Source organism: Agelaius phoeniceus, unplaced genomic scaffold (assembly GCF_051311805.1).
Source record: "Agelaius phoeniceus isolate bAgePho1 unplaced genomic scaffold, bAgePho1.hap1 Scaffold_105, whole genome shotgun sequence".
Lineage (NCBI taxonomy): Eukaryota > Metazoa > Chordata > Aves > Passeriformes > Icteridae > Agelaius > Agelaius phoeniceus.
The window spans coordinates 2,840,597-2,865,718 of record NW_027509873.1 but is presented as its reverse complement, the minus strand read 5'-3'; the positions used below and the strand labels follow the sequence as shown (position 1 = coordinate 2,865,718).

The following is a 25,122-nucleotide window of genomic DNA, read 5'->3' as shown; positions in this document are numbered from 1 at the left end:
GCTGGGGGTTTGTTCTGCACAGGTCTTGGAGGAGTTCCACTCCTTCCATCCTTGTCTGAAACCCCTTGGCTTCCAGGAGATGGTAAAGCTTCTGGAGCAGCTCCGTTTCTTCCACAGCTGGAGGTGACGTGACCTGGGCTTTTGCACGGTGTAGGAGGTGCCCATCAGAGAGAGATTTCACCCTGGAAAATAAAACCAAATGAGGACCTGGTGGTGATCATTATCATAGCATGGCATCCCTGTCGAGGAAATAATTAGCATTGCCTCCATGATTCCAGAAGGCTGAGGCTGATCAATCACTTTATTATACTGTACTATACTGTACTGTACTATACTATACTATACTATACTATACTATACTATACTATACTATACTATACTGAAACTCATTGCCCTTACAGACAGTCTGATACAGACAGACCAGATTAGTCAATTGAATCCAATTGACTAATTAAGTGGCCAATTAAGAAATTACCCTTTGGTAAACAAATCTCCATAACACATTCCACATGTTCACAACAAGAGGTACAGCAAGTGCAGATAAGAATTGTTTCTCATTCTTTTCTCTGATCTTCTCACAGCCTTCCCCAGGACAATGCCTGGGAAAGTTGTGCCTGCTGCTCTCTGTGGAGAGAGCTGCAGCCACAGACAATACCTTCAGTTAATTGTGAGCAAAACATCTTGAGCAGCTTTCCCAATTATGTGATTTCAAGCTGGAAAACCATGAGGCTCTGAAGAACAATGTGGAGACCTCATGACAATCATTATGGCAGACAATCTGCAGACATTCTCAGCACTGCTCACTCAGGAAAATCAAGGATGAGATGCATCTGATCTATCTTCAGATGGCTGCCAGGGCACACAGGTCACATTGCTTTGTGGAGAAAGAGAGACACTACTTCCAGGTTTAAATGCCTCCTCATATGGGATGTGTGTGTCTTACAATAAGGAAACTCATCACTCTGGAGAAGTGTCTCTACAACCAGGCATGACAATCTGGAAAAGTAGCTCAGATGCATCTGAACAGATAAACAGGGCCATATTTGAAGGATTCAGAAAATCAGTAAGAGAGATAAAAACAGAAGCCTGACATGCCAGAACTACACTCACATTTCATTTGCTTCCCTAGAGACTAGATGCACAGCTTAACTTGTTCCCACTGGGAACAATTCTCCTGATCAACCTGTCTCTTCCATGAGCACAGGAAGATGCTAGCTGTGCTACTGAGGCATGTGGTCACTTTCCTGCCACTGCTGAGCAGGACAGAGCTAAATAAATCCCCTCTGTTGTCAGAGGAGAACAGGTACAAGTAGCTCTGCCAGTGGCATGAAGAGACAGCAAGGAGCAAATTCCTGTCTTAAATGTTGATTGCAGCACAGGGGAAAATAAACCAAACATGCTGTCCATCAAGCAAGTTACATGAAGGACAGGAATATCAAGACAAAAAGTCCACATTCAGACACCTGTTGACTGAATTTGCTCAGAAATTGCCTTGCTCCTTACTACTCAAACTTGGTACTGTTTGAGGGGAAGAAAACCATGATTCAGCCAGGCCAAACCCCATGGATGAGAACTGCATCTTTGTGGAATGGCATCTTGCATCCAGACTGAGATTTCTCATCAAAACACCCATCTGAAAAAGACTCCACTCAGATGGAAAAAAAGCCCTGGTTGAATTTACTTGTCCCAAGTCAGGCAGCAGAAACTTGGCCCTCTCCCAGCCTCCACAACACTGCCCTTGCCACTGCACTGCATCGTCTGAGCTGCAACCAATGGGTGTCTTTTTGTCTCTCCATTTTTGTGGAAACCCCTCCAGAGAAGTTGTGTTCAGCACAATGCAGAAGTCAACATTTTTTATCCTAGAGCATTTGTAGGGAAAGGAAACAATCTGTGGCACTGGTCATGTCTTCCAGGAAGATTTTCCTGAGGAAGAGACATGTAAAGCTTGTCATGTGCTTTGTCTCATCTGACAAAAGTGCTCAGTACCGTTTGCTAGAAGACAAAAGTCCCAATTATGGTGGTATTTTTTGGTATGGTTAGGAATTGGGGAAGGGTCTCCTTCCTTCTCAACTCCATGCTGCAGTGCCTTTGGGATGTGGCCTGCTGGCCGTTGTTTGTGCAGCCCTGGTATTTCTACATGAGGCAGAAAGTGCAATTGCATTTCCAGCCAAAAGCCCATGAGGAGTGGGGCAGCCGGAGCTGTGCCAGACACAGGCCAGCAGCTGTGCCGCGAGAGGGTTTTGGTTCCTGCCCGGTGCAGCTGGTGCATCTCTTCCGTGACTGCCTCCCCTTCCCAGGTGCCCGGGGATAGCAGGTGCAGGGTTCTGCAAGGGCTATGGAACAGGGTGGGGATGTCTGCTGGCAACAGAGTGCAGCGGAGAGCAAACAGCCCAGGATGTTCCTGGAGTGTGTGACAGAGAACTTGTGACACAGCTGGTGACTGAGCCAGTGAGGGAAGGCACTGCTGGACCTGCTGTTTGTGAAGAGAGAAGGGCTGGTGGGTGACAGGAGGGTTGGAGGCGGCCTTGGGCTCAGTGCTCACAAAATGCTTGTGTTTGATTCCCAGAGAAGGAAGGAGAGACGTTGGGGAAGTGTTTACCTGCAACAAATTGTGAATTTGTTAAGCTTTAACAGGCGGTGCTGAGTCATACCTTCCCTCACACCAGTGGTTAATGTGTGCAAGTGGATATCTTAGCCTTGAGAATAAAGACAGTGGGCCTACTGAGGAGGTAGCTGCAATGCATTCAAGGAGAAGAAGGCTCTTAACCATGGAAGGAGAATTTGAGGAATGGGATGTTCACCACATGACCAGCAGAGACCCTCAAGAGACCCCTACTCTAAATGTCAGTAATTTTGGGGAAGTGATTTAAAGATGTCAAATACTTTGTGAGAATGTTTAGCCTGTGAGTTTGAGCAAAGTAATGAATAAAAGTAATGAAAGGAATGTCTTAGTTCCATGGATACACACACGTGGGTGTGCATGTTTCAGGGAAGTGATTCCCCACGCACCCAGCACTGAAATAAAGTAATGCCTCTTTTCTCACACTGAGCTGGCAGTGTGGATCGGGCCCTGCTCGGTAACTTTCATTTTGGTCATTTCTATTGAAGCATAAAGAATGGTTGAAATGAGATCTTTTCCAGCTGTTTCCATCTTGTTTACCTTTTGGGGGACCAAGGTTCTGTGCTGCAGGTGAGCTGGGTGTGTGCAGAGCAGTGCAGCCCCAGAAACCCCTTGGTTTGCCCAAAGGTTGCCATGCCTTGCTCCCAGGTGTGCCCAGCTCTGGCAGGAGAAGGAGCCCGCAGCGCAGTGGGCACCGTGCCCTGCCCAGCCGGGGCTCTCTGGCACAGAGCAGCAGCAGCGCCAGCGCCGTTCAGCTGCTCCTGCCTTGGCTTCCCTGGGACACAGGAGCCTCTGGAAATCAGCACCGCCAGCCGCGTTCCCAGCTTGGAGCAGCTGCTGCTGGCGGGCAGATGCTGCCAGTTCCACTGCTGCCAAAGGGGAAGAAAGGCAGAGCAGGGGAAGAGATGTACATACACAGCAGCCCTGGGAACATCCAATAAACATGCAGATATATGGGGTGATTGGTTAGGAATTACTTCAGCTGCTATGCCAATAGTGCTTTCTCTCCTGGTTCTGTACAATGCTTTGGGCCATTTTCTTGGTCTGGTTTCCTTTGCTTGGGTCCCATCTGAATGCTCACTTGGGGTACAGGCTGTAGGTGCTTGGGGCACTCTTGGAGTTCCTCTTGGATCCCTTGAACAACAGGGTTTGGCCCATGGGGGGAGTTTGTGCTGCTTTGTGTCAGAGGAGAACTTCCGAGGCCATTTTGTGTTTGCTGTAGGGGAGGTTGGTTACTGCTTTGCATAAATTCACAGACTAACATGCTTTGTGATGCTTTGCTTTGTCATACTTTGCTTTGTGATATCAGGGCATGGTTGCCACATCGTCGTGGTGACATCAGAAGGTTGCCTTGTTGCACGGAAGGCCTCAGTGCCAGAGCAGCCCTAGGGCTTGCTGAGATCAGGAGCATCCTCCTGATTGTGGCCTTTGTCAGTGTGTAGCTGCACACTGACAGGAGTCTTGGCTTTTGTAGTGTTGGGTTAAACTTGAACAACAGTGCTACAATGATTGAGCAACTCGCTGCTGCAGTTTGCACCATGTATGGCACTGTTTATTCCGCCTATTTCATGACTAGCCTGGCAAGTAAGTAGAGGTTTCAACTCTATTTAGGTTAGGGTGTAAGCTAACCTGGCTTTTGCATGTCTTCCTGCTCTTTCTTAGTGACTGGGTTGATTTTGAAAGAGAAAGAGCATTAGGATGCCAGTGGTTTGGTAAAGCTCCTGTCAGGGTGTTCAGCTAAAAAGGGGGTGCCTGTAGCCACAGGGGCAGCATTTGCAAGGGAACCTGCAGGGCTTCCATTCCCTCCACGGGAGAGTCTGTGGCAGCAGAGTCTGTCATTTCCTCAGTTTGCTGGATCAAGCAGGACAACTTCCAAAATGCAGACTGGGAGGCCTTCTCAGAAGGCCTTCTAAAGACTTTGTAGTTCTCCCCAGAACTGAGAGAAAGCTTCTTTTATTCTAAATTTTGTAATGAAAGGATTTGACTGTCTATTTTGACCCTTGACTGAGTGCTAAAATAGTGATTCCCTTTGCAGTGAAGTGCAAACTCTAAAGCCATGAGTGTCTGCTCCTGAGCCCTGGAGCTGCTGCTGTGCTGTTTCACAGTAGAACTGCCACAGCTCAGGGGGATTTTGGGGAAGCTTTTCTGGGTGACTGTTTTCAGCAACTTAATGGGAATTAGTGCATGCAACTTCTGTTTTTTAAAAAAGTACCTGAAAGACAAGAGAACAAGAGCTGCTTTATCTGTTGAACAGAACAGAAGCATGGAGTGTTGAAGAACAATTTGCATTTCCTTGATCACGTTTGTATTCATTTACTGGCTAAACAGGCCGAAGTGTAGGCACAACCAAGATTATTGTCCTGATCTCTTGCTGGCTGTGTGAAAGAAGTATGTCACGTGGAGGGATGTTGATAAAGAAAAATCCTCTCTGTTTGGGTTGACTTCTTCTCTTCTGTGGGATTCAGCAGCCCAGGCAGTTTTCTCACAGCCCTTGTTCATTTTCCCTTGCCCACTCCAGATCACATGATCCGTGTATTCAGAGGTGCTGATCCTGAGGTGAGTGAGAAAGGAACATTTCATGTTCCTGGTGCTTAAGAATTGTAGAGCAAGCTGTGAGCTTGACCTGTGGCCGCAGAGTGTAGAGGGCCAGCTGGGTAGGCTGAAAGAAAATCCATTTCCATGTCTGCAGCAGCAATAACAAAGGCATCACTGGCTTTTTCCTGATTTTCCATTTCAGAACTTTCAAGGAATGAAAAGCTCATTTTGCAGAGAGAATGTTGCTTCTTGATAGTAGCCAGGGCATAATGTCTAATTCAGAACTATTAGCAATTCTGTTGAATTAGCCCATTTAAATTCAGTCGCAGTGACTTAGAATCCCATTGTTCTCAAAGTTTCTGATTTGTCCTTAGTACAGCTGGTTGTAGAAATAGAGCTGAATAGAATAAAGTGCTGAATAGAAATAAGGTTATAAATTATAGGTAACTTTCTGTCCCTCACACTGCTGTTTGTCCACAGATCACAGAACCAACAGCAGTCTCTCCTCTGGCTCCCTCTGCTCATGGAGAGGAGGCCAAAGAGGAGGCAAATGAGGTGGATGAGCGCCAGCCTCCAGCTGTGGTCACACCACAGCCTGACCATTCTGAGCCAGTAAGTGCCAGTTGTGTGTGCTGCTGTCTTTGGTGCAAGGCAGAGCTGCAAGTTTCTGACCAGCCGGCACTTGCTGTTGCTGGCTGAGGATGCTGAGTGCTGGAGTCCTGCCAGGACCTGGTGATTGCCCCCAGCCTGTGACAGCTGGACAATGGGCTTTGATCTGTCATGCTTAGGCAGCAGCTTCCTGGCATTTGGACAGGGGCCAGCCTGGAGCATGAATGCTCCCTGATCCCAGAGCAGGGAGCATGTCAAAGACACTGTGCTCAGCCTTGTCAGATACACAGGGGACACTGTGGCATGGAGGGACCTGTCCCCCTGCACAGACTGGCCAAATAGCTGCAGGCACAAAAAAATGCTGATCTGACCACACAAGCTCTTTGTGGTGCTTTGTCCCCACAAACTTCTTGGGTGTGCTTACTTGGGACTATTTCAGAGACACGCTGGGGATGTAGAGCTGCTGCTTGAAGTCAGGGATTTTGGTGCCTTTGTTGTCAGGTTGCTCTTCTGCCTCTTCAGGCAGAGCAGCCAGTAGCAGAGCAGATAGGTGCTCTGAGTCTGCCTGTTTCTTGGTCTTTGATAAGCTGCAAGGAGATGACTGTGTTGTCCACGAAGCTGGGGGGGGCATTCTTGTCTAGTGTGGCAAAAGAAACAAAGTGAGTAGTTCTGAACCCTTCTTCTGAGGCAAAACCCAGACGCTGCATGTGTCTGTTGATACCTTCTATTGTGTAGTTTGCTTTGAAAACTGCATTGGAGCCTAGAGTGGGAGCAAAGCTGCAAGTCCTTGACTGCTGTCTTGTAATGCTAAATCCAGGATGTACACCTTGCAATGATGCCTGCTGTATCTGAAGTGAAATGGGCACCTTTGTGGCTGGGGAGCTGCGTGGGCCAAAAGGACGCAGGGCTGGCGGCCTTGAGCCGCTGAAGATGAGGCAGCGTGTGGCCAGGGGGCCAAGAAGGGCCAGGGCACGGTGGCCGTGTCAGCAGCAGGGGGGCAGCAGGAGCAGGGCAGCGAGCGTGGCCTGTGCTGGGCAGCGCTGCGGCCACCGCTGCAGTGCTGGGTGCAGCTGTGGGCCCTGGGAAGCAGAAAGTCCTTGAGGGGCTGCAGCGCGTGCACAGAAGGACAGGGGAGCTGGGCAAGGGGGTGCAGCACAAGGCCAGCGAGGAGGTGCTGAGGGAGCTTTAGCCTGGACAATGGGGGCTCATGAGGGACCTTCAGGCAGACTTCCATAGATCCCTGCCTTAGATCCATAGATCCAATGCTCAGCACAAGGGCTGTTTCCCTGCCAAACATCCCTTCACTGCATCCAAGTGCTTTAGACACTGGAGTAGGTAACACTTTCATATTTTGTTTGTTTATTTGTTTGTTTGTTTGCTAGAAGGAGAAGCCTTGTGTAATTTCTCCTTCTCCAGGGAGCAAGGGAGCTTTTTCTCAATCTTTCCTGCCCTTTTCCAGCACTGGTGGAAACACATCACTTTCAGGTTAACGGCTCCCGTGTCTTTTGGCAGCCCAGGGAATCAGTGTGTGTTGTATTTGGGAATTGAGCAGGAAATCAATGCCCTTGCATTCCAGCTGGTGCTCAGAGATTAGAGGAGCTGGGAGGGGCTGGGCTGCATTTCTGATTCCAGCCACTTTAGCACCATCAGTGTGCTCGAGTCCAAGAGAAGAACTTGCCCGAGCACAGATGCACAAAGAGTGCAGTTCCCAGTGCAATGCTCTGGGTCTGATTGCATTCCATAAGGACCCACACGCTCCAGATTCCCCAAGAGTGTGGGTTACTGAAGCAACAGGAGAGCAAGTTCAGGATGGCTGCAGATCAGGGCACTGCTACCGAGTGTTGATGTGTGTAGCGACAGAAAGGACAGTATTGATTCAGGGTGACCCCCACGTGGTGAATAATGTGCTTTGACTCTATGATTTAGAAGGTTAAACAAATGCTTTCTTAAGCTATGTTATATCACACTAGTACTATATTAAAACTATACTAAAGAGATACTATACTAAAAAGCTACTAAAGAAAAACTTGTGACTGTCTCCAGACAGTCATGACACAGCTTTTATCTAATTGGCTAATCAAGCTAAACAACTATCACTAAAATCCAATTAACAAATCACTTTCAGTAAACAATCACTAGAACACATTCTACATGTACTAAACAACAAGAACAGCAAGAAGAGATAATAATTGTTTTCTCTTCTTCTCTAAGTTTCTCACTACCTCCCCTTAAAAAAAACCTAGGAGAGAGAATTATATCTCTCTGTGTTCAAAGAATGTAAATACCACAGTACAGTAAAGAGAGATTATAAAAGTGAGATCTGTCTGTCTATCTATCTATTTGAATCTTCCTGGCTCTGCTCCAAAGCAGTGGAAGATGCAAAGCTCACCTAAAGGCATCCCTTCAGGAGAGGAGTAGAGACAAGTTCCATTGACTGATCCTGAGCAGGCAGAGATGTTTCCCCCTCCAGAGATGGTTGTTTTTTCCCCTCATGTTTTCTACTCCAGCCTTTTCTGACCTGAAGCCTTCTTTTTATCCTTTAAATTTTTGCATGTCCTAAGGGAGTGGAACTATCCCATGCTGTAGCTGGGGTTTGTTCACTTTGCCCATACATGCATTACATGACACATGGTTTCCTTCGCTGGCATCCCCAGGGCTGTGTAAGTGCATTTGTTAATGGGGCCTTATGAGAAACTGTTACTGCTGGTCAGAATTCTCAGTTGACAAAAGAGGGAGAAGAAACACCTTGGTCCTCCTCCATATACTGAGATGGCCATAGAGGTTCTCTGACTTCCATCAGAGATCTTTGCATGCATCCTTATCTCCTGAATGACCCCATTTTCTAACAAGAGTGTAGATGTCAGGAAGGAGGAATGCTGGTGCAGGCCTGAAGGGAATGTGAACTCCAGAAGTGTCTCTCACAAGGAGTGAGCTCACCCAGGAAGCCACCTGCAGGGCCAGGATGGAGCTGTGGGACAGGGCAGGGTGTCAGTCACCACTGAAAGACAAAGAGGACATGGCAGAAGCAGAGGGAGGCCCTCACCAGACCCTTGAGAAATGCCACACCTTCCCTGTCAGCTGCCTGAGAGGCTGTTGGAGCTTCAGCCCCAGATGGCCCCTGATTGTAGGGCCAGGGTCACTTTGGAATCTGTGCCTCCCCATGGGCAGAGAAGGACCCAGCAGAGCAGCAGCACAGTGCTTTGGGAGCGTGTGAGCCCAGCAGTCTTTGAGTCTTGGCCCACAAAGGTCGTACGGGAAGGTGAAACCCATCTTGTCTTGCTTTCTGTGCAGGTGCTTCTAGAGAAAGAGCAGGAGCAGACTGCCTTATCTGAGATGCCATGCCAGATTCAGGGAGAGCTGTTCCCTGCCCGAGAGCAGGAAGAGCAGCTCAGGCAGCAGGTGGAAGAGCCACAGGAGAATGGCCAGGTAAGCCTGACTGGCCAGGGGACAGAGGGAAGGGCAGGAAGAGGGGCATAAACCAGAGCTCCTGGGACTGAGGAGGCCAGGAAGTCCCACAGGCACTGAAAGGACAGAGCCTTGGAATCTGCAGAGACCAGCACCGGGACAGGATGGTTACAGTGGAAGCAGAGCTGGGGAGGGAAGCAGAAAGAAGGGGCTGAATAAATGTGATTTTGAGGCTAAAAGAGGGAAAAGCTGATCTTGATGGCAGCTCTCAGTCACTTGCTCTGCTTTTGTGTGTACAGAACATCAAGGCAGAGCCACAAGCAGAGCTGCCTGAAGCTCAGAGTGACATCATGGCAGCAAAGAGGAGGAATGAAGACATCCAAGAGGAGAAGAATCTCCCTATGCAGAGGGGCAATCAACAAAAAGAGGTGAATGAAGGAATGGCAGCCACTCCATTCATGAAAGAGAGTCCTTTCCGTTGTTGTTTACAGAAAATTGATGAACAGGTGCAGGCACAGCTGCAGGAAACTGAGGCTAGGATCAAGGCAAGGAAGAAGAGGCTAGACGAAAAAATTAAAATCACCAAAGAGAAAATTAATCGCCTCCTTCAGGAACAAAAGGCTCTAGAAAAGCAAGTGAGTGAACCAGCAATAGCCACTGCAGTCACCCAAGGGGTGGTTTCTGCCCTCCTTGCCTTTCCAGTGCAGAGCAGCAGGGGGTGGGTGATGCCTCTGAGGCCATCCTGATGAGGCCTCTGTCAGAGCTGCTCTGAAGGGCACTTCCTGGTCTGCTGAATCTCAGCTGATGCTCTAGACAGTGGCATTACTCCCTTGGCCATTTAGCCAGCACTCATCCGAATGAACTCCTGCTGGCTTCTTCCAGGTGACCTTGTTTCTTGAGGTGTTTTTGCAGGTGAACATGGTCACTCACATAGATCTGGAATACGAGCTACAAGCTGTCTGTATCCCTTGTGAATCTGCTCCTGTCCTTTTCTTTACTTTCTTCCCAGTCGATGACTCCTGGCTGACGGGGACAAGCTGTAGTCTCTGACTGCTTTGTTCTGTTTGACTTGAGGTGGAAGCGTTGCCATCCTACCTGGCAGCCTGCAGAGAGTTCCAGCAAATGATGGGCAACCAAGAGCCCCGAGGCTGGCATGAGGCCCAGGAACTGAACCCTCCAGAGATGCTGCAGGATGAGCACCTCCCGAGGAAGGTGCAGAAAAAGAGAATTTCATGGCAGGAGGTAGAACATTAGAATGAGGAGCTGCAAATGTATCTGCAGACCTAGGAGGGGGAAAGGAGTCTTTGGGAGGAAGTGGAGCGGTCGTTGCTGCAGTCATCCTTTAGAACAAGAAACTGGCTATGACCTCGAGTAAAACCAGCCTTTGGTTTTGACCATTTGGTTTCACAAGTGGACATCCAAAGCAATCCAGTTGAAGAGCTCTGCATGTGGCTGACAGCAGCTTCCTAAGGGCCTGCATTTCAAATGGCAATCTCTCTTGCATTTCAGGGCAATATCTGCCACACCTTCCTGACATAAACTCATTTCTTGTCTCAGATCTACACCGACTCTGACACTGAAGCTGCTGCAGAAGCAGCAGTGCTGTCCCAAGGAGCCTTTGCTCTCCAGCTGAAGAAGTGGGGCCTGAGCACTTGGTTCACCTCCCGTGCTGACCCAGCTGCTGCTCAGCAACAGGAGATGGCGGGTGACTCCCTGGAGCAACTGAGTACGTCTGGTATCTTTCTTATCTGAGGGACAGTGTATTGTGTGCACGTGTCAGCATAGCTGTGCCAAAGGGTTCTCCTCGGTTTAGTGTCACAGAAGTGCTGGCGTTGCTCCGAGGCAGCAAGAGAGAGCTCTGGGTGTTCCTGCTGCCTCTGAGGGCAGCTTAGACTGGCTGGAGTTTGCCTGGGCTTCCCTCTCTGCCAAAGGCAGAAGCAGGGATTGTTCCTGGATCAGCAGAAGGCTGTGACTGCTTGAGTCCTAGCCACTGGCAGAAGCTCTGCTGAGATCAGTCTCTAGGAGAACACATCAAGCCCTTTGTGATTCTGCAGCACAACCTAATGAATCTGCTTCTTGCCCTTAACAGCTGCCAGTGCTGTGCTCTCAGAGAAGATCTGGTAGGGTTGAGAAGAGAGCCCAGTGGATTCTGTGTCTACCATCACCTGTTGGGACAAAAAGGGCACTGATCTGCATCTCGGTGTGGCTGATCTCAAAGCCCATCGTGTTGTGTCCTGAATGGGGGCAACAGCTTGTACAGGGCTCAGGCTCCCTCTGGCTTCTTCCAGTCAGTGCCTGTCAGTGCTCATGCTTGGGCTTTGCCAGCCTTGTTGTGGTCGCTGCCCTGCCCCTGAGGGCTGGTGGGAGTGCAGAGGCTGGAGCCTTCCTTAGCTGGGAGGGTCCCGCTGCTGCCCGGCTGCTGCAGCGCGGAGCTGCCTGAGGCAGCAGCCCCTTCTCTGGGCCGGCTGCTGCGTCGCACGGCCCGGACTCACAAGAGGGTCAGCATCTCCTCTGGGCAGCTCTCTGTGTCACAGGGCGCCTGAGGAGCACTGCTGTCCTCTGTGCCCATGCCCGCCGTGCCGAGTTGGGAGGATGGGGACGTGTGCGGTGCCGAGAGGGCGAGTGCAATGGGAGCGACTGATCCGCGCTGTCGGGGTGGAGAGAAGCGGCGTGGTTCTTCACGCGGGGCACGGGCAAGGGCGTCTTTGAGCTCAGCCTGCTCATAAAGGGTGAGGGTCCTGATGCTGAAAGCCCCGTCGGGATTGCTTCTAGCATGAGCTGCTCTGGTTTACAAACGCAGAGGCGTTCTTCTGGCAAACTGCTGCAAGCTGGAAAAGATGGGAACACTTGGCAATAATTCCTCCTGTTCTGAACTTGACATCTGTTCAGAGGAATTGATTCTAGATGTCCAGGTGCATTTAATCTTAGCAAGTAGGAAACCTTTTCTAAATCTCACAGTGTTTATTCCCAAGAAAACAAAGGCACTGTTAGTTCCAGCTCTCCTTAATGTTTCTAGATGACAAACTTACTTGCCTTGGTAGGTGTTCTCTTCTGGTCTATGAATGTATCTCCCTGTGCTTCCCTGTGTGTCTGCTGTCAAGAGGTCTCTCACTTCAAAGGATGCTAGAAATCAGTCTCTGTGCCAGCCACTTGTGCTGTGGACCTGCTGTTCTTTTCTTGTTGTTCCAGTTCCTGTTCCTGTTGTTCTTAGCCAGCTGTCCACAAAGGGAGGGCTCAGAGCCCCAGACAGTGGGGCTGCCTTTTGTATCTCCTAGAAGCTGGGATCTCTGCTTTAAAGTGAACATCTTGCATTTTGTTTCCCTCAGGGAGAATGGCGAAGATGGAAAATCCTATTATAAAATACATTGAACTGGAAAATATTGGCAGTGGGTGAGTCCAAGCAATGCTAATTTTACCAAACTATGCATCAGGTGTTTTGCTGGTGGAATAGGTATCAAGTGTGAAGTCAGACAAGCTGCAAATGTGTTCAGGCACTGGGCTTAGATTGTCAGTGCTGATCAGAATTTCTAAGTGTGCTCAGAAGGCATTGTCAAAGACATCTCCATGCTTCCAGTGTCCTGCAGGTCTTAGGCATTTACAGCACAGATCTCCTGCGTGGGCTGGCTTTCACTGCAAGATCTAAATGGCTTCTCCTTTCTCTGCTTCTCTTTTGTTTCTAGGACTTTTGGAGATGTTTGTAAAGCACTCGACACTGCCACAGGAGGAGAGGTAACTGTCAACAGCACCTGCAGATTCTGCTGCACTCGAGGGCTTTCCCCTCTGGTGTGAGCTGTGGCTGGAGCTTTGGGCAGAGCTGTGCTGAAAAGGCACAAGAAGCACAGACTGGTGCCAGCCCACAAAATGCATTTGGGACTTTGTCCTCCTCAGCTGCCGGAAGGAAGGCACGGAGGGCAGCGGTTCCTTTCAGAGAAGGACGCGCTCACTCGCTCTCCATTGCTGAAACAAAGGTGGTGCCTTCGAGCACCTCACTGCTCTTTGGGGCTACAGCTTCAGAGTCCTGAAGTCTCATTTCTGGCTGCCAGCAAATACATCTGAAAGTTACTGGTGGTTCCTTAGCCACCTGCTGCACTTGGGAACTGCACACAGGGAGAGATCTGCAAGGCGTCCCTGAAAGCCCTAAGCCCTGCCCATAGCCCAAGATGTATCCACAGAGTTTTAAGGCATGGATTGCTTCTTCTGAGTCGCAAACAAAGCAGCAGAGAGTGTGGTCAGAGCTTTGTGGGTGATAACTGAGACACCGCTGTTACCAAGTGGTCAAGGCAAAATGTCAGTGGCCCCACGTGTCCTGTAACTGGCTCCCAAGGGAGCAGAGAAATGGGCTGTTGGAACGTCAGTTCCTAATTACTGCAGTGCCTAATCACAAGGCAGTTTGGCACAGCTCAGCTGTGTCATTGCAAAATCACTCGCTCCATGTGCCTTGTGGTCTTGTGCCACCAACCTCTCAAGTTACTGATTTTCAATGTCATTTTAGGTGGCCATAAAGAAAATACATCTTCAAGGACTGAGGAAGAAGGAACTAAAAGTCAATGAACTCATGGTCATGAAGGTGAATAGGAATCCCAACCTGGTCAATTGTTTAGACAGGTGAGTTGTGCTTTTGTCCCATGAATGTTTGTTCACATATTGCAAACATGCAAGGTAAAATCCCACTTTGGTCACTGGCAGAAAATAGAGCTGTAATTATTGGCTAATTATTATTGCTCTTTTCATCTCCAGTGGATGGGAAGAGATTGCATTTTGTCTGCATGAGTCTTCGCTGGCACATGGTATTGGAAAATTGTTCAAAAACCCGGATGAGTCGTGTCTTACTAAATCAATGATCTCTATATTCACAGCCACCACTTTGTTTTGGAGCTTGATTTTTTTCAAGTGTCTTCTTACGTCCAGGTAAACTAACAAGGATTTCCCTTGGATTGTTGCCACTGTTTTCCATTGCTATGCATGCCAGGAAGACTAGGTGCTTTTTTCCAGAAACACCATGCGCGACAGGTTTTTTATCTGGGCTGTTACTAAACTGCACATTTTGCTTGCTGCCCATCTAAGACATCTCCTTTTTCACAGCTGTGCCTTTCTCCTTGAGACTGCACAGATGGCAAACAATGCTCAGCCAAGAGGGAATGTCTATTCCTTTATTTTGTCTTTGTCTCAAAGGGACCTGAAAAGAAGAATCAACCCACCTTTTCCAAACAGCAACTTAGCCATGTACATTCATCTCCACGCCCTTGTTTCCTTCTTTCAGCTACCTTGTGGGTGAGGAGCTCTGGCTGGTTATGGAGTACATGGATGGAGGCACTCTGAGCAATGTCATCAGCAAGACCTACCTGTCTGAAGATGAGATGGCAGCCATCAGTCGGGAGGTCAGCAATCCCATCCGTGTTTCCAAGGGCTTGGGCAGGATTGTCTGGGAAACAGGGGCTCAGAGCTGGAGTGATTTCCTGTGCCAATCTTTGTTTCTGTGTTGCTGCTATTCTATGGGCAAGTAAAAGCATCTCAAGTGAAAGGCCTGCCAGTGCCCCTGCACTCCCTGTACTCAGTGCCAGTACTCTTATCTCCTGCTGTTGTATTCTCGCTCTGTCTCTTGTATTTGTATTTGCTGTTCTCCACCTTGCCTCTCTAAATGTTTGCCTGGAGTCTGTCTTCACTGCATTCCTTGCCTGTAAAAGCAAAGGTGCTGGTGGCAGGATTTGAAATGATCAGCAAAGAAAAAAGACTCATGTCTCACAGTCCTCAGCTGAAAAGAATAGTAGTGCAGCCAAAATGCTCTTTGCTCCCAGAAAGTGACTGGTGGGATACTTCCAAGCCTGTGCTGAGGCCAGCAAGAAAATCTTTGTCATGCAGCCTCCCACCCAAAAGTGATCCGCTTCACACCAAAGGGAGGGACTTTTCCTTTCAAAACCCCTCCTTTGTCCTCTGCATGGAAAAAGCACGTCCACTGCAGCAGGAGTCATCCTGGCTGGTTTGCAGGGCACAGCCTACAACAGCAGGTGCTGTTGCTCTTTCAAAAGCTGACGTGCCTTTCCTTAGAAAGGTCCTGCTCTGCAAGTGTTGGAGCAGCAAGCTCTTCCTCTCAGTGGCCATTACTGTTCTGCCATTACTCCCCATTCCCCTGGAGAGGGAATCTTTTAGATTCTTTGTTTCCTTTCTTGTGTGATGAAATCACATCACTCATTTTTGCCCTCCTGTTTCTGTTTTCTCGCTCAGTGCCTGCAAGGACTGCATTTTCTGCACTCAAACTGCATCATCCACCAAGATGTGAAGAGCTGCAACATCCTTCTCAAAACCGACGGCTCTGTCAAGCTGGGTCAGTATATTCTTGGTCAGGTGCAGCATTCCAGGGATGTGGGTGTGGGGCTGCTTGGAGTGACTGCCAGCTCCCCAGAAATGGTGCTGGTGGCAGTGCAGGGACCCCTGCTGCGAGCTGAAGGCGCAGTTGCAACGTGCACAGAGGTATAAGGAACCACAAGCAGTCAAGAGTGGCGTTGCTCTGTGTGTGTCCCTTCCAGACAGAGGGAGCTACAATCTAAAGCTTCAGGGGCATAAAGTCCACTGCTGTGAGCAGCATTAAGAAACCTGGGTTTTTTTGGAAGTGGCCAATTCCATACTCCCTTGGCTAAAGCCCCAAGGAAATCGAGCGTGCGCAGTTCTCCAGGAGATTCAACAGCACATTCTTAGCCTGAGAGTGGGGAATTCTTTTGCTTGGTTTCCTAATTGGAGCTGGCTTTCATGGTTTGTTGTTTTCTCCACAGCTGACTTTGGCCTCTTTGCTCAGCTCACCCCTGAGCAGGGCAGACGGAGCTGCGTGGCCGGCACTCCTGGGTGGCTGGCGCCTGAAGTGGTGACAGGTCAACCATATGGCCCCAAAGTGGACATATGGTCTTTGGGAATCGTGGGCATCGAAATGGTGGAACGAGAAGTTCCTCACTGGAATGCAACTCCTGTCTTGGTAAGGTGCAAATACTCACCGATCCCACTGTCTTTCTCACCTGTCCCATGTTCTGTGTGCCATTGGACAAAATCCCATTGCCATCTGCTGGCACCACTTCCACCAAGGTCTCCTTCTAAAAATGCCCCTGCAACACATCAGCATCTGCTGTAGCTTTGGTTGTATCAGAAAGGGAAGTGGCAGTTCAGAAACCTAACCAGTTCAGAAACCTGCCATTTTGGCCTCCAGCCATGCCTGACATTTCTCACTTGTTTTTTGAACAATGTTGGAACTCTGTTTCTGAAGGACAAGAATTTTTCAGTGGAGAGGGTAGACATGTGATAAATATTCTGAGAAATGGAGGTTAGACCTTCCCAGTTTCAATTTTATAGAAAACATAAGAAAAAAGGAAAAAGAAAAGTAAACAAAAAAGAAAAAGAGAAAAAACCTACTACCAAAGCAATGCCCAAGCAGTTCTGCTTGCTTTCTCATTTTTTAAACACAGCTCTTCTCTTCCATTCTCTAGCATCTTTTCCAAATGCTGTGGGTCTTCGAAACTTTCAGGCTTTCAAGTCATCTGTATATGGTTCAGTCATGTGTGTGGGTGGCCTGGATAAGTTTAGGATGTGTTTTTCTCTGACTGCAGTTAGAATTGTTTGCCAAACCCTTGGCTGTTTCTCGGTACTTTAACAAGTTGATGAGCTTGCAGGCAGGTGCCTGGGCTGGGATCCAACGTGGGCAGTTGACACCGGTGCTGTGTTTCTTTACCACAGGAGCAGGGCCATCCCTGGCCTGCACAGTTCTAATGACAGGGAGGACTCCAGCTCCCCACCATGGCCAGTGGCTGAGCTCAGCTGAGAGTCAGGATAAAACCCTCTTTGTCACCTCTGGTGATGTGGGAAAAGGAAAGAAAGCCGCAAAAATTATTTGTACACAAGGGGAGTGCATTGCCATTTCTGGATTTGAAATTCTCCTTTGGGTTAAAGAGGATAATAGCAAAGTCTCTTTGGTCACCATCTATTTCAGTGCCACAAGCACAGAGTTATCGTTACAGTGGTGGGCATTTTTATGGAGACTCCAAGGCCTCTTGCCATTCATATTTTTGTCTATTTGAGATGGATTCTGCAAGTTGAGGTTTGAATAGTTCCAAGTTGGTGTCCTATGTTTCTAAATACCATCTTGCAAAAGCAGAATGAGCTCTGTCCCTCTGACTTGTCAGCATGTTAGAGCTTGGTTCCACACGAACCACACTGGATAACGATCAGCCAATGTCTTGCCAATCTACACTGTAATTCCTTGGCCTGAGGAGTATCAGAAAGACCTGCTGAGCTCCATGGACACTGTCAGCTGCATGGAAGTGAGCATCCTTGGCCTTGCTGAAGAAACTGGAGCTCAGCTTAGGTTAGATGCTCTTGAGCAGGAGAAAGGCTGGAATCGTCAGGTGTTTCCAGAGGCCAGCGTGCCCAGAGGGACTGAGCTCTGGGGAGCAGCTGGATGTTTCTGCACATCATGGAAAGGGATTGCCAGACAGCTCAAGCCTCACCACAGGCAAACACTCCCCAGCTCTTCTCAGGCAACATTTGCTTTGGGTTTCAAGTTGTTCCCACTTGTCTGTCTGTGAAGATGCCCCTAAAACCACAAGGCAAGCCTCTCAGAACTGGTGTTACATTTCCAGAAATGAAGAAAAGAAGCCCAAACACAAGAAAGTTGCTAAGGCACCGGTTTTTAGAGAGGAACTTACCCCACTGTGCAGTTTCTTCTCACTGGGAAACATGCTTCAAACTGGGGCATGAGGGTGTAAAGGCCACAGAGTCTCTTCTGCTTCTTGTGCAGTGCTGCTGAAACACTCAGTGATCGTGTTTCTCTCCTAGCCCAAGCCATATTCTGCATGTCACCAAACCAGAGCCTGGTGATGTGGAGAGCCTGCCAAAACCTCCCATTTGTTTCCTGGCACTTTCTGGAATGGGCCTACCATTAATGCATTGACTTGAGTAGCCAAATGAGTAGAGGGTGACCGTAGGGATGGAACCTCTCCTTCTGATTTGACCATGAAAAGTTTTTCTTTTCCATGTAAGGAAAGCAGAAATTTTCAGGCTGCTGAGAGACAGAGCTGCAGGTGGCTCCTGTGTGTCCAAGCAGGCATTTTCATCCCAGTACATTTGTGCATGCATCTTAATGTGTCTGTGTTGAAGATGAGATTCCAAATGTTTGTTTCCTTACCTGAGGAACACCTGGTGGATTTCCTTTCTTTCCTTCCAATTCCCATTGTTTTCAAGAACAAAGCAAAAAGCTTGATTAGTTTTGTTTTATGGCAGCTGCTCTTAAGGGACCAAGAAGCACTGCAGAGATACTTTTCCATGTACTAACCCTTGGATATAGTAGAGTTAGTATAGCAAAGTCCTTCTTCCTAAAAGCCTCTCAAGCTGGTATGAATCTTCAGGGAAGGAAATGTGCTTGTGGTGATGTAGTTCCCACTAACTAGGTCAGTCAATGAAATCAGCTGCCAAGGCAAGATCTGTGGGATGTTGGAAAAGCTGTGGCTGCATCGGAGTTTGGGTTTTTGGTTGGTAAAGGAAAGTCATCTCTGTGTCTCTGCCAGGGCAGAAACTGCCACTGCAGAGTGGAGCTTAATCAATGGGACCCAAGAGAGCAGTTACAGATAGGAAAGAAGCAGGTGTAGCCTGGTGTCTCCTTTTTCCCCAGCCTCAACTCCTGATAGCCACAGGAGGAAGACAAAAGCTGCAGCAGCCCAACCTATTCTCATCTTGCCTGCGTGACTTCCTGAGCTGCTGCCTGCAGAGAGACGAGGCGCGGCGCTGGTCTGCCAAGGAGCTCCTGCAGGTAAAATGTGAAGGGGCTGCAGGTGAAACAGGGTCTGAGGGATGGGCTCCTCCTCCACTCAAGTCCAAGGCATCAGATGAGCCCCCTTCCTCCTCACCTCCACTCTTGGTGCTCTTCAAATGAAAACAGTGAGGAATCCTAGACTGGGCTGGGCTGGCAGGGCCCTGTAAAGGTCCTGTGGTGCAAGTGTCCTGCAATGAGCAGGGACATCTTTAAAGAGATCAGGTTGCTCAGAGCCCTTTGCCATCGGAGCTGGAATGGTTGCAGGGATGGGGCACCTCCAAGCTCTTGGGGCAAGCTGTGCCAGGGTGGCACCATGCTCCGAGTAAACAAGTTCTTCCTTAGACCTACTCTGATTAGATGCCCTTTGTGTTTAAAAATATTTGTCCATATCCTATTGTAACCGACCCTGTTAAAGATGTCCCCCACTTTCTTCAAAGCTACTCTGAAGTCTTGGAAAGTGGCAATAAAGTCTCCCTGGGGCCTATTCTTCACAAAACTGAATAACTCCACCTCTTCTCCGCATTTCCTGAGCGGAGAGGTGCTCTGTCCTCTGACTGTTTCTGTTGCCCTCTTTTCTAATTTGGTGGAGTGTTCAGTTTTATCTAATGGCAAAAGAATTGAAGCAGAGCAATGCAGGGTACAGAGACATGAAATGGTGGTGGAGGAACCCAAGGAAGCCAGTCCCAGCTGAGCAGTCAGAGATTTGGCTGTGGCAGGAGGGGCTGTGGGGGCTCACTGTGAGCCTCTGAGGGGCCCTGGTTTGTGCCCCCCAGCCCAGCCTTGGAGGTTTCTGGCACACAAACAGGGACAGCTGGGAGGGACTTGTCCCAGCCCCATCTGCTGCCTGGCACGCTCAAGCAGACGGGAACTGCGCCAGGGTTACTGCCAGGTTGTGTGGCAGAGAGGGAACTGCAGGACCCAGTGCCACTGGGCTGGCCCTGCTGGGAAGGAAGGTGCCATCCAGCACACGAGGGGCAGGGCGTGGAAAGGTAGACATTGCTTTCTGTCCCTGTGGGAATTAGCACAGTGCCTGTCTTTCAAAGACAGGGACCTATGTGAGTTATTGGAGTTTCCTGAAAGGAAGATAACCCAGGGACAGAAAGCACCATTTCTAGAGCACTGGCAGGGCAAAGATCCCAACAAGATAAACAAACCTGAATAAATGGATGAGTGGGATTCTGGGCCAGGTTTGCCTGTGATGGCAGGGTCCTGCACATGACTGCTGGTAGCAGATGGTGCCATTGCTCCTCTTTCTGGGTCTTTTTAGGACCCAGAGCAATCCCAATTGAGCCTGTGAAGTACTGAGCTTGGAAAGTAATGGTTCACTCTTCACTGTTCTTTGTCTTTTTGTTGTTTGTTTGTTTGTTTTGGTTTGTTTTTTAATTTGTTTGTTTTCTTTTTTTTGTTTTTGTATTTGTTTTTGGTTTTTGGGGTTTTTTTGTGAACAGCATCCATTTGTAACATCAGCTGAGGCTGCATCCACCCTGAGACCACTCATCATCTCAATGAAGAGGAGGATGGAGAAGCAAACAGTGCTATAATCATATCAGGACCATTTTCTCCATAGCCATCTTAGAGTAGGATTTAGAGTAGGACTGTAGAGTAGGATTTAGAGTAGGAGTATGTGGAGAAAAGACAAAAGACTGCACAATTCAATGTGAATCAAGGACAAGCCATTTATTGTGCTTCTAAGCATAGTTTATAATTAGTTCCTATCCTAAAGGTTTCTATAGACATGCATTGTTTGTTTGGTTGCTGCACTTTGTCCAGCATCTCTTGACTGGTAGCTCTATTTTGTCCTGAGGCAAGCACGCATCTTTTCCTTAATCTAATTGGTAGATGCTGTAAGGGTCATTTTATTTGGGTTGCTACCCCTTTGTCTGTCAGCAACTCTTCTGCTTCACCTTTTTATCCACAAAGTTGAATGCAGCTTTATTAAAAACCTGACCTAGTTCTAGAAGGTTAGTTAGTTTAGTTAGCTCCAGAGGTTAGGCTGGTTCATTTAGTGCCTGTCCATTTTTCTGCAAATACCACCCTACAGGATTATAGAGTAGGATTGTAAAGAAATAAAGTTTCTGAAACTTTAACTCATCTGGAAGAATCCTTTCTTTCTCACCCTGTGAACAAGTGAGCATTTCCTTCTGACTTGTCAGCTGTCTATTAAAGGTGCAAATGGCTTCTTTGGTGTTGTGAAAAGTACATATTACAGGATAGGCTCTTCACAGATATTAAAATGAACATATATATATATATATAAATTAATATACTATATGTGTTATGTTATCTTAGTCAGTAGTACTGTATTTTTTTAAGTAGTGTGGTATGTTGCGGTGTGATGTCATGGTTTGCCTCCGAAACCCCAGGTTCCTCCCTGATAATTCCCTGCCAGGTGTGTCAATCATCCCTCCTTTCCACACCCTGACCCCTGCTGAGCGCTGTCTGTCAATCCTGGCATTCCAGAAGGGCGGCGAGTGATTGGCAGAATTCAAAAGATGCCCTCCCCTCCTGGAAGGACATTGGGCCATCCAGGTGTCCTCAGTCCCTTGAGACTTTCCCGCCCCGTACCTGGCTGGTGGTCCCCCGTGTTCCTTCCCTCGCCCTCTCCCCCGGATAAAAGGGCGAGCAAACCATGCGGTTGGGAGTTCTCCTGGAGCCGTTGATGGATTCAGAGGCCTGTGGGCCAGGAATAAAGCTCTGGATCGAAACCCTCCATCAGAACCAACTCCTTTCCTTCACCTTGCCTTAAAGCTTCTCCACCAAAGGTAAACCTGAACTCCTGCATGCCTGGACTTGCCTCCAAGCACCCAGCTGCAGCATCCAGCCAGCCAAAAGTGTCTCTGGGGTAAAATTCCACAGTTGCTGCTATTTGGTCAAGCAGCAAAGGCCAGACAAGCTCATGTACGTCCCGTCCGGCTATATTCACAGAATCACAGAATTTCTAGGTTGGAAGAGACCTTCAAGATCATCGAGTCCAACCCATGTTCTAACACCTCAACTAGATCATGGCACCAAGTCCACATCCAGTCTTTTTTTAAACACATCGAGGGATGGTGACTCCACCACCTCCCTGGGTAGATGATTCCAGTATTTGATCACTCTTTCTGTGAAAAACTTCCTCCTTAATTCTAGCCTGTATCTCCCTTGGCGCAGCTTGAGACTGTGTCCTCTTGTTCTGTCTGTTGTTGCCCGGAGAAAGAGACCAAGCCCCAGCTCACCACAGTCACCCTTCAGGACGCTGAAGAGAGTGATGAGGTCACCTCTGAGTCTCCTTTTCTCCAGGCTGAACAACCCCAGCTCCCTCAGTCATTCTTCACACGGCTTGTGTTCCAAGCCCCTCAGCAGCCTCGTTGCTCTCCTTTGGACACGCTCAAGCATCTCAACGTCCCTCCTAAACTGAGGGGCCCAGAACTGGACGCAATACTCAAGGTGTGGCCTCACCAGTGCCGAGTACAGGGGAAGAATGACCTCCCTGATCCTGCTGGCCACACTATTCCTGATACTAGCCAGGATGCCATTGGCCTTCTTGGCCACCTGGGCACACTGCTGGCTAATGTTCAGCTGACTGTCAACCAGCACGCCCAGGTCCCTTTCCTCCTGAGCACTGTCCAGCCACACCATCCCCAGCCTATAACGTTGCAGGGGGTTATTGTGGCCAAAGTGCAGGACTTGGCACTTGGACTTTTTGAACTTCATCCCATTGGATTCTGCCCATCCATCCAACCATTCCAAGTCCCTCTGCAAAGCCCTCCATCCCTCTGACAGATCGACACATGCTCCCAGCTTAGGGTCATCTGCAAATTTGCTAATGAATGACTCTAAGCCCTCATCCATGTCATCAATAAAAATATTAAACAGAACTGGCCCCAGCACAGAGGCCTGAGGGACACCACTGGTGACTGGCCGCCAGCTGGATGCAGCACCATTCAGCACCACTCTCTGGGCTCGGCCATCCAGCCAGTTCCTAACCCAGCAAAGAGTGCTCCTGTCCAAGCCACGGGCTGCCAGCTTGTCTAGGAGTGTGCTGTGGGAGACAGTGCCAAAGGCCTTGCTGAAATCCAAATAAACAACATCTACTGCCTTCCCTGCATCCACTAGGTGGGTTACCTGGTCATAAAAGATGACCAGGTGGGTCAAACATGACCTACCCCTCCTAAAGCCATGCTGACTGGGTCTGATACCCTGGCCATGCTGTAAATTCTGTGTGATGGCACTTAATAGAAACTGTTCCATTATCTTGCCAGGTACTGAGGTCAGGCTGCCTGGCCTATAATTACCAGGATCCTCCTTTGCACCCTTGTTGTGAATGGGTGTCACATTGGGCAGCTTCCAGTCATCTGGAACCTCACCAGTGAGCCAGGACTGTTGGTAAATGATGGAGACTGGCTTGGCAAGCTCATTTGCCAACTCTCTCATTACCCTGGGCTGGATCCCGTCTGGTCCCATAGATTTATGAACATCCAAGCATTTCAGTGGTTCTTTGACTGCCTCTTCTTGGATAATGGGGGGACCATTCTGCTCCCTGACACCATCAACCATTCCAGGCGGGCCGGTGTCTTGAGGGCAAGTCATCTTCCCACTAAAAACTGAGGCAAAGTAGGCATTAAGCACTTCTGCCTTCTCCTCATCTGCAGATGCTAAGTTCCCTCCCTTGTCCAATAAAGAACAAAGGCTGGTCTTACCCTTCCTTCTAGCATTAAGGTATTTGTAAAAACAGTTTTTATTATCCTTTACAGAAGTTGCCATTCTAAGTTCAAAATGAGCTTTGGCCTCCCTATTTTTTTTTCTGCATGCTCCAGCAGCCTTCTTGAATACTTCCTTAGAGACCTGATCCTCCTTCCAATGCTGATACATCCTCTTTTTATTCCTAAGTACCTCCAAATAAAAAAATATTGGTAATTATTTCAGTGGTAAATATAGTTTTAGGTTATAACATTATGTAAAATAGAAGCTATGCGATGTAAGATACTTTTTTAACTAGCTCAAGAAAGGGATGGGATAATCAAGAAATTCTTTGCCCAGAGATAACAGCAACAGGACACCTAAAGCCCCAAGAGAAGAATTTTTGCGTCCTTATTGGAAAAGACCAACTTTCTTCCACCTCCTTCGCGACTTTGAGGAGCCAACTGGATTAAGGGGGAGAACTTGACAATAACCAGAGAACACCCTTTGTTTGAAAAGAATTTATGCATCATGGATGAGATATATGAATATGCAACAGGCTATTGCTTTTAAGAGCTAATCCTTTGTTAGCCTGCGTGCTTTCCGGGCATAATTGCCCAGGAGGCACCAGGACTGTCTGTATGTCTTTGTTTTTATTGTCCTTTACTGTTCTAACTCTGATTGTCTGAATTCTTATTACTCTAACTTTTATTACTATCTTAAAAACCATTTAATTGCTATTAAACTTTTAAAATTTTAAAACAAGTGATTGGTGTTTTTTGCAGTGTGCTTTGAAAGTTGGGAAGACTCTTCATTCATCATCTCCAGAGCACACTGCCCTTGGCCAGCACACTGGCCCGTTTTGGTTCATGTGTGACCCTTCTAGTTGAGGCAGAAAGGACAATGGCATTTGAAGACAAAACCAAAGGAAGAATGAGGCAGCCCAAACATCTTGTGCAGATGCAGGCCTTCAGCTGTGACTGGAGAGCATTGGGGTTCCTGCCACTTGGATTTGTATCCCTAGGTGCAATGTCTTTGGAGGGAGGAGAGCCTTGCTCAAGTGAGAAAGCAGAAAGATCAGAGAGGGTGCTCGGGAAGGTCTCCTGTGGTGCGGAGCTGTCAGCGCCTGTGAGGTGAGAGCGGGCCCGGCCTTGCCCGGGGTGGAGCCCCAGCAGAGCCCCGGCAGAGGCCGGAGCAGCCTGAGCCCCGGCAGAGGCCGGCTGGAAGGAGGCCCTTGGAGCTGCAAGAGGCAGAGCCGGGCCCTGGGTGCCTGTTCCTGGGAGCGGGCGAATCCTCCGCTCTCAGAGCCCAGGTGGCAGCTGGCTGCTCCCGAGGGGAAGCGCAGCCGTGCTGGGCACAGCCCAGCCTGGAGGCATTGGCCGTCCGGAGTGTGCCCAGGAGCAGGGAAAGGCCAAGGGCAGCCGAGGGCCGCTGGGCTGGCTGAGGATTCCTCCTCTTCTGCCGGCTGCCCTGCAACTCCTGGCAAAGGTCAGCAGTGTGTGCAGCA

General features: G+C 48.7%; 1 pseudogene; it reads left to right on the top strand.

The window, feature by feature from the left end:
• Positions 1–3,882: 3,882 nt before the first annotated feature.
• Positions 3,883–20,497, top strand: LOC143692793 (uncharacterized; annotated as a pseudogene).
• Positions 20,498–25,122: the final 4,625 nt, after the last annotated feature.